The sequence below is a fragment of the Lynx rufus genome, unplaced genomic scaffold (genome assembly GCF_022079265.1).
Source record: "Lynx rufus isolate CCGP_SWC_20201006 ecotype Redwood Valley unplaced genomic scaffold, mLynRuf1.p SCAF_6, whole genome shotgun sequence".
Lineage (NCBI taxonomy): Eukaryota > Metazoa > Chordata > Mammalia > Carnivora > Felidae > Lynx > Lynx rufus.
The window spans coordinates 100,841,322-100,853,052 of NW_025814878.1; positions in this window are offsets into that span (position 1 = coordinate 100,841,322).

Sequence of the window (11,731 nt, forward strand, 5' to 3'; positions counted from 1 at the left end):
TTCACCAAGACATCGTTTCTGGTCATTTAATTGATAATTTTCTGCGATAGTAACATTTCTTAAGAACTTTTATTTCTTAGTCACTGTTCTGAGCACCTCCTTTACTGTCTTCATTGTACCTGTGGAGAAGCTAAGGTACAAAGTGTTGAGCAGCTATGAGCCAAGTTCACTCCGATAAAAAATGATGGAGCCCAGAGTTCAACCCAGAGGGCACAGCTGGAGAGCAGAGTCTCTCGGCAATGGTACCATTGACATTGTAGGCTGGATAGTTCTTTGTTTTGGGGGGGCTGTGCTGTGAATTGTAGGATATATAGTAGCATCTCTGGCCTCTACCCACCAGATGCCAGGAGCAGCCTCCTTTTTAGTAGTAACAGCCAAAAATGTCTCCGGATGTCTCCAAATGTGCCCTGGGAGAGAAAATCACCCTCCGTGGAGAACAACTGTTCTACAGTGTACTGTCTCTCTAGGCATATGGAGTCAAGTAACTTAAAATGAAATGAATATACACTATTGTCTGCTACTGGAGCAAGCACGGAAACTCTCTCATAGATAGATCAACTACTACTCAGAGAAACTAGAAGCACTAGAAGATAACTCTCTGTTCTCTGGCTATGTCTGCTTCTTGCCTGTTTGTTCTTTTTTTTAACATATCATTGACATGTAACACTACATTAATGGAAACATATCATGATTTGATATTTGTATTTTTGCGACATGATAGGTAAGTCTAGTTAACATCTGTCACCACACATGGTTACAAATGTCTTCCTCGTGGTGAAGCCTTTTTCTTGATAGTTCCACCTTGCAAAGACAGAGCTCCAAGAATGCATCTTTACAACAGTTGGAATTCATGGACACCATCATGATCATCACCATCATACTTATAGGCTAGTGGAAACTAAGACCATTTATTGGAAACAAAGTTCCCTAGAATGATTTTCCTGGTAGTACAAATGCAGCAAAGTGAAAATACCATGGGTCTTAGAGTCAGCATGAGTTAAGTTGTTATCATATTTATGCTATTGATGAACTATTTGACCTTCACGGATCCCATTTTCTTTCTCACTCATTTCATAAAATGTAGGGTGATTATTTATTCTACCAATGACCCTTTTTCAAGTGCCTCCTATTTGCCAGGCACTGTACCAGCCGCTGGGGTATGGAAATAAAGGTTGCTGTCATTTCCATTAAGGATGTCCAGTGGGGAATACAGACATGTCAAAGCAATAGTGAGAAGAGAGATCATCTACATGCTGCACATGAGGCAGAAACTGAGCCTCAGCAAACGTAAATCCCTTTATGCTCCAATGGAGATGAACGAATTCTGATCCATCTAGGCCCACCAGGCAATCTGTAGCCAGGGAGCAAACAAAACTCAGTGATCAGGGATCAAACCCTTCCTAGGTGGAGTCAAGACTACGATGGACTTTCACGACTCCAGTGAGCCTTTGCATGAGACGATGAGCCACAGGCATTTACAGGAAGGCTTCCAAATTATCTTGGAGTTTAAAATTCTTTGAGTTCCTAACCAATGAACATATAGGGAAAGTATTTTGACTTATACTGTCATCTTGCAGAGCAAGTCTGAGCAAGGGAAAGGAAACATGGCAGAATGACAGGCAAAGTGCGGTAATGGATTTGCATAGTTGTTGGGATATGTGTGTGGAATTCATGATCTTACAGGAGTGGTTGAAAGAATTTCTCATGTATGCAGCAAATTGGTGGATTAATACACTAAACAATTTGCAATATCAATATTGTCTAGGGTAGATTTTTAACTGTCATCACAAAAGGAAATACCAGAAGAACCAGAATAAGTTGTCTTAGAAGTATCCATATGTTTCACATATATACTTGTGGATTTCAAAATTTTTTTTATCCTGACACAATAAAAAAAAAAAGATCTTACATCATGACTCATTGTGTACAGACACATGTATGTAAAGATGTCTACATAAAACTGAAAAATACATAATCTTTATATTTCAAAAACTTTTATGTAAAATTACTTATCCTTCCCATCTATGAGCAAGATACTCTGCTATGTCTGTGATTTTTATCTTGCATTCCACTCTACCTGACATTCTTTCAGGAATTGGTTGCCACCCACTAAATTGACTCCACAACCCTCTAATGGATTGTGACCTACAATCTTAGAGGCAGAAGTACAGACTAAAAGATTCATTTTCATTATCAAATCGAAAATCGTTCACTTCTCCCACTGAAGTGGTCCCTTTGGTCTATTCTCTTTCCTATTTTTCACAATTCTGTCGAAATCTCCTTCCCAAGATGCATTCATCAGGGAAAAAAGATACCTACATTCAGGGTCAAATAATAGGACTGGTGCTGAGAGTAAATGCAATTCTCTTCCACCTGGAGAGCATGGTTTGGAATGCACAGCCAAATGGGTGAAGGCAAGCCCACAGGAGGCCACTTATAAATAAGAACGCCTGCTATCTAAGGCTTCAGGAGGAAGATTTTACTGTGTACGGTTTTCAATATAAGAAGTTTGCTTTAAAGTTAATCTTGCTGGGAGAAAATCAGACATCTGGCACAATGATGTGATGTGATGTGATTTAGGAACTCCAAAACTGTTTTCCCAACCAGTGCTAGGACTTCTAAGTCCACAGCTCCCAAAAGTGTTCAGAGAGGAAAGGATCCAATAGTCACGGCCTTTTCTATAGATCACTATGCTCTATGTGGAACATTATGAAATAATGATACATTCATTTTTTAAAGAAAAAAATTACTAGCAGACAATCCATATGCAGTGTGAAATCACAAGCATGACCATAAGAAACATAAACTTTGAACTGAGCACAACTAGCTGTTTGGAGAGTTTGGGTTGATAAACTTGCTATTCCATCAACCACGTTCTTATAGTCTGATGTACGCAACCCATCTACCATTCTGTCTGATAATTGTATGGTAAATTTCCTTCAATTATGACAAATGGGAAGGGGGGGATGTTTAATAACGTTACCCAAGAGGAGTCACCGCATTCTTATGTCCATTTTGAATGTCCATGACGCATTCTTGTGTCCATTTTGATTGGCAGGGATGGGTCGGATGGATAAATGTTTTCAAGTTAGCCCCAACTGGATTGTTTCTCTTCTCACCAGAAAGAGTAGAATGGGATCCATCCTATCACAATTTGGATAGCCGAAGCCAAAATCCAGAGCATTCTGCACGGAACACTATGAGCCAGAGCTTTAGGGCTCTGAAAATGGAGACTTAAAAAATAAAAAGAAGCATTTCCAGAATAATTCATAATCCGAGGCTGATATTTCATAGGACAAAATGGAGAAAACATACTTTCTGAGATTCACCATTGCTAAAGACTTAATTAAAGTGAACTTTGAGTTTTGCGTAATGCCAAGCTAAAAATTTTCTGCAAATGAAAAGTACTTCTCCAATACCCAGCACAGAGTCTGCATGTGATAAGTGACCTCTTGAAAGAATGAGGAAAAGAACAAGGACACAAAATCTAAATATTAAATGTGACACGAGTGGACTGTCCAAAAGAACATCAGCAAAAACGCGGACAGTACCGAAAGAGGCAGCTTTCCAGTGTGACTCTATTCAAGGACAACTTGCCTGGCCCAAGGGTCTGGTAGTTCCTAGCAAAGAGAGCCTGGAGTCAATGCCAGGTCCTATCCTACCTGGAGAATCCAGAGTTATTCTATCTCCAGTATGCTTAAATTACCTCCGTACCATTTATTGACTTCTGGTTTTACAGTGTGTTCGGTTTAACGGCAAAATCGTGTGTTTTCATAAAATCCCTGCCTCTTTAAACCCCTTGGGTATGGCGGCAGGAAAACACTTTGTTGGGAAGATCTGTCACTGGCTATTTACATCAAGATCCTAGTCCCTGGTGGGGGAACATAAAAATAGTGAGCAGTAACTCTGACAGGATAGCGCTATAACAACGCATATTTATGCCTAGGGTTGACACACATCATCCCCCGCTTGCCTGCCAAGTTCGTAGCAGGCACCAAAGTTGAATTTTAAAAAATGGAAGAAAAAGCTGACGCTGAAGGCATTTTTATACACTGACTTAAGTGTTCTGTGATTTCAGGAAATCTGCCTGTTTTCTTGCTAGTAGGCAAACACTACAGAGTTTCGTGTCAATTGCGTTTGGCCGGGATACTGCGTCCTGAAGTGGGTTTCTGTGGAACGCGAGTCTCATAAAACACCAAGGGGTTCCATGGTCAAATGGTTTGGAGAACGTGCCAGCACCAGCGCCCCCAACCCCTCACACATACATATATGCATGACACGGTTTCTGGGCATCCTTGTGGCAAAAAGACCTGTTTCATCCCGATTGGACCAAATTTACGCTATCATCTAAAGTGCTCTGGGGGAATTTAAGGCTGCTGTTCGAGGACCATATGTCATCTTGGAACACGTTAATTCACCCAGACTCAGGCTCCACGAGCATTTGTTGGGCGTCTACCACAGGCCAGTCCCTATGCTAATACCTTCATAGAAGGTCATTCACCGTGACCCAAAGCAGCGCAGCCGAGAGGAACAGACCTAGCCTTCAGTGAATCCTGAAAGAAGGAGGCGGTGGAGAGGTCATCTTCAACAGTGAAAAGAGTCAGAATTATCCTGAAACATAATGCTCTGGCTGGAGAGCTGAGGAAAGGCAGGCACAGACGGGGTGGGTGGCAGTCAGATGTTGGGGATGATCACAGGAAGGGGAAGGCAGACTCAGAAACGGATAATTAAAAAGAGGAGGAGAAAACGAGATGCAGAACTTGTACCTGAGGCCTCCATGGTAATTAGGTAAATAAAGGGTCATCTGATGCTTAGGAAGAAACAAGGCCTGCATCTTGTTCCCAAAGTGCCTGAAAGATGACCTATTTCAGAGGTGGAAGCAACAAGCAGCCTGCATTGGCAGCTTCTCAGGTTCTAGAAAAGTAGCATCCCAAATTCCTCCCCCCTGCTTCCCCAACCTGCCTCTCTTTCCCTGTGCATCCTTATAAAAGCGTGAATTACCGGCTACCATCCACTTTTGTCTTTCACTTGAGAATAAACAGCAATTCTAGGCCACTGAATGGAAGCCAGACTCTCTGCTCTAACAGAGTGATCACTTCAAAGAGAGAGAGCGAGAATAGCCTTTGCTGGCCCCAGAGGCTGATGACAATGTAGCTAGCTAGACCCAGTAGTCCCAGTGGCTCAGTCACATCAATAGATGCCTCCCACACCACTGTGTGAGCTCGAGGCCCTGATGACAAGGGGTTAGCAGAGCACAGCACTCGGTCCTCCCAGCCCCAGAGCCTGAGAGAAGTTAGCCTGCATTTGGCAGATTAGGACCAAAAAATCAGGTCGTCATTAGTCAGGAGGCGAACACAGAAGGATAACTTCTCTGTCCCCAGCACCCCGCGGACTGTGAGATGCATAATTGATACCCAATAAACATGTGTTGGATAAATGGATGGATCAGTGAATGACCCATGCAGAGAATGATGCCAATTTCTGAAGCTTTTGTTTAAAACTCACAAGGCAACTTCTCTATCTTAGAGGGGAAGATGAGCATATTTGCAACTCTAGATGCTTTTGAAACCTGGTGATTTAAGTAGAAATGCTGCCAGGGGTGCCTGGGTGGCTGAGTCGGTTAAGCATCTAACTTCGGTTCAGGTCATGATCTTGCGGTTCATGGGTTCGAGCCCCGCCTCAGGCTCTATGCAGACAGCACAGAGCCTGGAGCCTGCATCAGATTCTGTGTCTCCCTCTCTCTCTGCCCCTCCTTGCTCATGCTCACTCTCTCTCTCTCTCTCAAAAACGAATACGCACTAAAAAAACTTTTTTTAATTAAAAAAAAAAAAAGAAAGAAATGCTCCCAGCCTACCTCTTTGTTATACTACCTGGAACCTTATGTGACACAGGATGGTGAGGTCCCATCCAGGTGCAGCAAAGAACAACGTCCTGCCAGATTAGTGATGTCTGCCACAGGCATGGCAGGCAGCCATCCTTTCTGCCCAGTCTCCACAGTCAGAACTCACAAAACACTTTCTTGAACAGACCTAGGGGACCCCAGCTGTTCCGAAACACCGTCTCCTATCTGTCCCACCTCCCTTGTCCTAAGAGCTGAGTTTCTGAATGACTTGGAATTAAATAATACAATTAGTCTGCCTGGGTCCTAGGGCTTGTTTCTGATATGCGCTAGCATGGGGTGGGTTGTGGGGAGTGACTCATGAAACGGAGGCACCCCACACCTGCCTGGACACGCCGTGCGAGGGCTAGCATCAGGACTCTCAAAGCAAATTAAGAAGGCACAGCCTGGGAATGGTAACCACAGTCAGCCAGGAAGGAACGCGCTGAAAGCCGTGATCTCTCAAACCCCTCCACACAGAACACCCTAAGGTGAGCTGGGTGGGAATGTTTGCAAACGAAGTGGACCCTTTCCCAACGGGTTCCCCTCCGCGAACTTCACCCCAAGGTGAGAGGGAGGGCCTACCCACTTGTTGGCTAACCTTCCAGGCAGCAACTCACCTCACACTCCTTGGCCAATCCCTTTGATGGGAAGAACCAGTTCAGAAAGGTTAACTGAGGGTTAGGACCTTAGAGTCTGCTGACCCACATGTTGGGGTGTGTGTGTTTTGTTCCCCTCAGCTGAATTTCATAACCGTGCATCCCATCTACTGCGCTGGTGTAATTAGAACTCTGGTTATATAGTCAGATGGCTAAACAAGTTGTTTGCGCGTTCTTGATCTCAGCAATCAGATGGATTCAGTCACTCTTACCAGCTGTCCCTTGCCATGGAGGAGCTGTTTCATAAGGAGCCTTGGAGGAAAGAAAGATACAAAAGATCTTTTAGAATCAGAAGCATCTTATCCCCGCCTATTTTAGATGGCTTCCAGCCCATCTCTTTGTAGCCCAGTATCTTTTCTGAGAGTTGCAGTCTGGATTCAAATGCTGTTAAGTTTCAAGAATCACTTGATTTCAGAGTCCGGAAGGGATCTAGCATCTGGCCAACTATCTTGAGATTTATATGATTTTAAAGTAATTGACAGACGGGGCAATTGCTCTGTTCCAGGAAGAAAGTCCGCTGGAGTACTGCAACACACACAAAATAGCACCTTAGGATGCACACTTGAAAGGCCACACTTGTCCTCAGAATATAAGGAAGATAGGTCATCAAAGGTACTATAGACCACTCAAAACAAGGGTAGGTGCCTTTGCAAAGAGGTTTCAGCAGTAACTGAAGGAAATGTCTTAAGTTGGTATAAAGACAGCTTTATCAGCCCCATTAAAAGAAGAAACTACTAAAGAATGCTTAATTATATATTTATTTATACACACACACACACACACACACACACACACACACAACTTTACAATGAGCCTAAAGGAAGGCAATCGAAAGCTGGTTTGCTCATCCACTTTATCCAGCAAGGGACAATCAGAGAACAGAGAGTCTAATCACCTGGTGCTTTGCATTTTCACTCCTAGGAGTGAGCAACTGGACCCTGACAAATGCCTTTTGAAAGAAAAACAAACACAGAAGAGATCTAGGAAATACTTTAACCTTGAGCTAGCCAACTTGTAAATAATGTTAGGGAAGTTTCCTGCAGCAATCAAGCATTCCAGACAATACCACCATAAATCACACATTTTCCCCATCCCGGAATACATGCCAAAACAATCCGGTCTTCGGTAGGAGAAAGATTTTGTTGTGACATGTGTACTCACCACATCCAGGAAATCTAGCAGCCCAGCAGGGAAGTCGGCACTGAGTTCCCCACCGCTGTGCCCCACCATCATGCGTGCCTGCCTTTGCACCTCTCATGGTCCCCCCTTCAGTGGCTGTGATCTCTCTTCTCCATTTTAGAAAGGGAAATCCAAGAGGCCCCGGTGCAAACCAGCCACCTGTTGTGAGAAGCCTATCTGAGAAGTAAAACCGCCCGGGGTTTCTAGGCTTGTGTAAGTGTGTGATTCACTCCACAATGGGTGCATCAAGCACGCCTAAGAGAAATTACAGGTTTCTCTCGTCTGAAGCAAATCCATTAAAATGAGTCACTTGTTTGTGCTTTAATGCCTCATCTTTATCTCGGATGATCACATGAGGCTGTGTTGCATCTACTGCACTGGTATAATTAGAACACAGGGGACAGAAGGCGAAGTTGTGCCACTCTTGTAGATGATTCTAGAAGGCTATCACATTTTTGCCTGTATTGATGGTGAACGTGGGGGAAAACTGGCTAGGAAATGGATGGGTAAATCATGATCTAATCCCTACCTTACGCCAAAGAGATTTTTGTTTGACTTATTTATTTTTTAAATGTTTATTTACTTTTGAGAGAGAGAAAGACACAGAGTGCAAGTGGGGGAGGGTCAGAGAGAGAGGGAGACACAGAATCCAAAGAATCCAAAGGCACAGAGCCTGATGTGGGGCTCGAACTCACAAACGGTGAGATCAGACCTGAGCCAAAGTCGGACGCTTAAGCAACTGAGCCACCCAGGCGCCCCTGTTTTACTTTTTTATTTTTTTTTAATGTTTATTTATTTTTGAGACAGAGAGAGACAGAGCATGAACAGGGGAGGGGCAGAGAGAGAGGGAGACACAGAATCTGAAACAGGCTCCAGGCTCTGAGCGGTCAGCACAGAGTCCGACGCAGGGCCCGAACTTACGGACCGTGAGATCATGACCTGAGCCGAAGTCAGACGCTTAACCGACCAAGCCACCCAGGCCCCGCTGTTTTACTTTTTTAATAACCAGCCAACAGTTGTTACTGAGCCTCGGGCCACGGCCACGGGAAATTCAGACACAGAAGGTACAGTCTCCACTTGAAGGAAACGTCACATGGTTTGACTTCCGACAGGATAGACAATTTGGCTTTTCTTCACCACCAAAACCCACACATCCCAATTCTAGTGCCTTCTATTTACATACCCTCTCAGCCAGAAAATCTAATGCGAACCTGCTTTTAAATATTATGGGAGAAATGTTGACAGTAAGGAGAAATAAGGGAAAGACAGTTTGGTTACATCTTTTTGCCATAGTGAAGATTAAGGAGGCCATGAAATAGGTGAAAATAGGTCATTTCTACCGAGGTTGCTAATTAAGCACCGGGTCATTGGGAATCAGAAAAGCCAGTATCATCAAACCTTTGGTTGTGCAATCAAAGGCCTTTATTGAACACGTTCTGTGTGTAAGACGCTTTGCTCTGCACTTTGGGCGTGCAGAAGGGAGTAACATAGTGAGTAAATAAAGTGAGTAATGCCGTCCCCCCAGGTTTACAGAATGATCTGAGAGAGAAAATATATGTACACTGAAAGGCTAAAAGTAAACAAACAATAAAACAATAAATACTAAATCTAAAGTGCACGGCACAGATTATAAATATTATAGGAAATCAGGTGAGGACAACCAGCACTTCTGGCTGGACTCTTCAGGGAAGAGTTCACAGAGAAGGCAAAAAGTAAAGCAGAGCTCAGACATGGTGCACCCTCAATAGAACCCCATGATGTATACTCTTTCTCAGTCAGGGGACTCTGTGTTACAACCACCACGGTAACACTGAATGAAAGAACAGTCTAATGGTAAGCTCGGCAGATTTTGCTGGCTGATACCCTCGATGTTGAACAGACCGAATCAAATGCTTCATTCTTTTATTGAGAAGTCAGTGAGCTAACTCCCATGAGACTGTCAATTTCCAGACTCATGCAAAGGGCCACAGTTGTGTGTTTGCTTGGGTTTGTGTGTGTTGTGTGTGTCCGTGAATTCACAGGTACTCTAATAAAATTAAACAGCTGACACTGTAATGGCCAAGTACTATTCTAAGTATTTTATCTACACTTATTCATTTAGTGTGTACAACACCCCTATGAGGTAGACTCTACTGTGTTCAATTTATGAATGAGAGAATCAAAATCTAAGGAATCTAAATAACTTTCCCAAGGATCACCATGTATCGAGTGTCTAACAATGAATCTGCCTTAGACACTCTTAGCACCAATCTGTCCTTGAGCCACCTGACCAAGCCCCTTCCTCCGTGAGGTGTGAGTAGGACATTGAAAATGTCTCCACTCAGGGTCTTCCAAAGTCAACCTAAACATGCGGTTCACTGACACCTTTCAGGAGGGGGCAGACCAGGTTGTGTGCTATAGGAGCAAAGGCACACATTTTTTCAAGGGAGTTCCAAAAACTCCTGGAGTTTCTCTGTTAGCATCCATGGGCGCTTTCCTGGTTAAAAAGAATCCCAAGACAGAATATCTTCATTACAGCCGTCCCATCCTAGGAAGTGAGCACCTTGGAGCAGAATGTGCTCTCATACTAGATGTGACCGTCAAGTGCTTAACACATAATACTGACGAAAGACCAATCTCTCTCTTGCTAGTGTTCAGAGTTCCCGTCTGCAAGATGAGGCCATTGGACTCCACCTTTTCTAAAGTTTATCCAGATTTCTAATTCTATAACTATCTAGTTTCATGAGCTTCTGTCCTCGCTTCAATACCTTGGCTCTGGGTAAGTCACGTTTTCTTGGTACTGAGATCTTTGCGTTAGGAAAACCAGGACTATGCCTGCCCCACTCCCTTCCCTTGGAGAGACTCTACAGAAATACCAGGAACTGTCAAATTAAAATTCCCTTCTGTCTTCATTTGAGAAAAATGTGATTATTGTCACAAGATAAGCCATGCCACTGGAAAGATGACTTATTCTCCAGGTTGGTGTATTTTTCTCCCTTTGGATTGACTTCTTTATTGTATTTTTTGTTTTTTTCAAGCTTCCTTACTTAGAGAGTTTTTTACAGTAAAAAAAGAAAGATGGAGAGAGACCCCTACTCATTCACAAGTGAGTCTCATTTTCCCATTTGTAATATAACATCATTAACACTGGCTTTGTGGTAGGATAATTAGGGGCTACTCGCTGCTTCCTTTTCCTTTATTCACTCATGTTGGTCTCATGCATCAGCCTGGGTGCTTGCTTTATAAAGGAGCTTTCTTTTTCCCTCTGAAGGGGCTTCTATCTATTGTACTTCTCTCTTTGTCTGAATGTCAAATTTGATTACATACAACATTAAGAAGATGAGCAGCTCTCTACTTGAAATATGATGGTTCCTCTTCCTCATCACTGGTTTCAAAAAACCATATTGTTGGTGAGGGTTAATCTTACATCATCAGAGTTGACAGCGTCCCTCGGTGGCTCCATGTCTTCAGGTGACATGAGTCCAGAGCTGGGAGCCTGCAGACTTGGGTTTCTAGCTCTGGCTTGAGCCTTGATTAGCTGTGGTCCATCACTCCAGGCTCCAGGCTCCTTAACTTATAATGAGCATCTTTCTGGTTCAAAAGCTCTATGTTTTTCACTTGTCTCACGGCCAAGTTGCCTCTAAGCCCAAGCCAGGCTAACCGTGTAATCAATTTAAATTTGGACAGGTGGACTGTGCTGGCAGTTGGATTCCTTTCGTACAAAGAACCAGCCATGACCTACTTAGAGTCAGCCCAACTGTTGGTGGCTATTCATGAGGGCCCCTCCCTTGGCAACGCACAGAATCCAGCCAGGTGACATCCTAGGCCACCTTTGCCAAGATGAACCAGACTCTCTTCCTGAGGATAAACATGACCCAACAGCATGGAGCTGGAGGCTCCACAAGACCAAGGCTCTGCTGCGGCCCACTGTGTCTTTCTGTCCCGTTGTGGACGCCCGGCATGGCGTATATATACATTGATAGTTGGTGGGGAGAAATGTTCAGCATCACAGAGCAGCTTGGACAGAGGGGTCTTC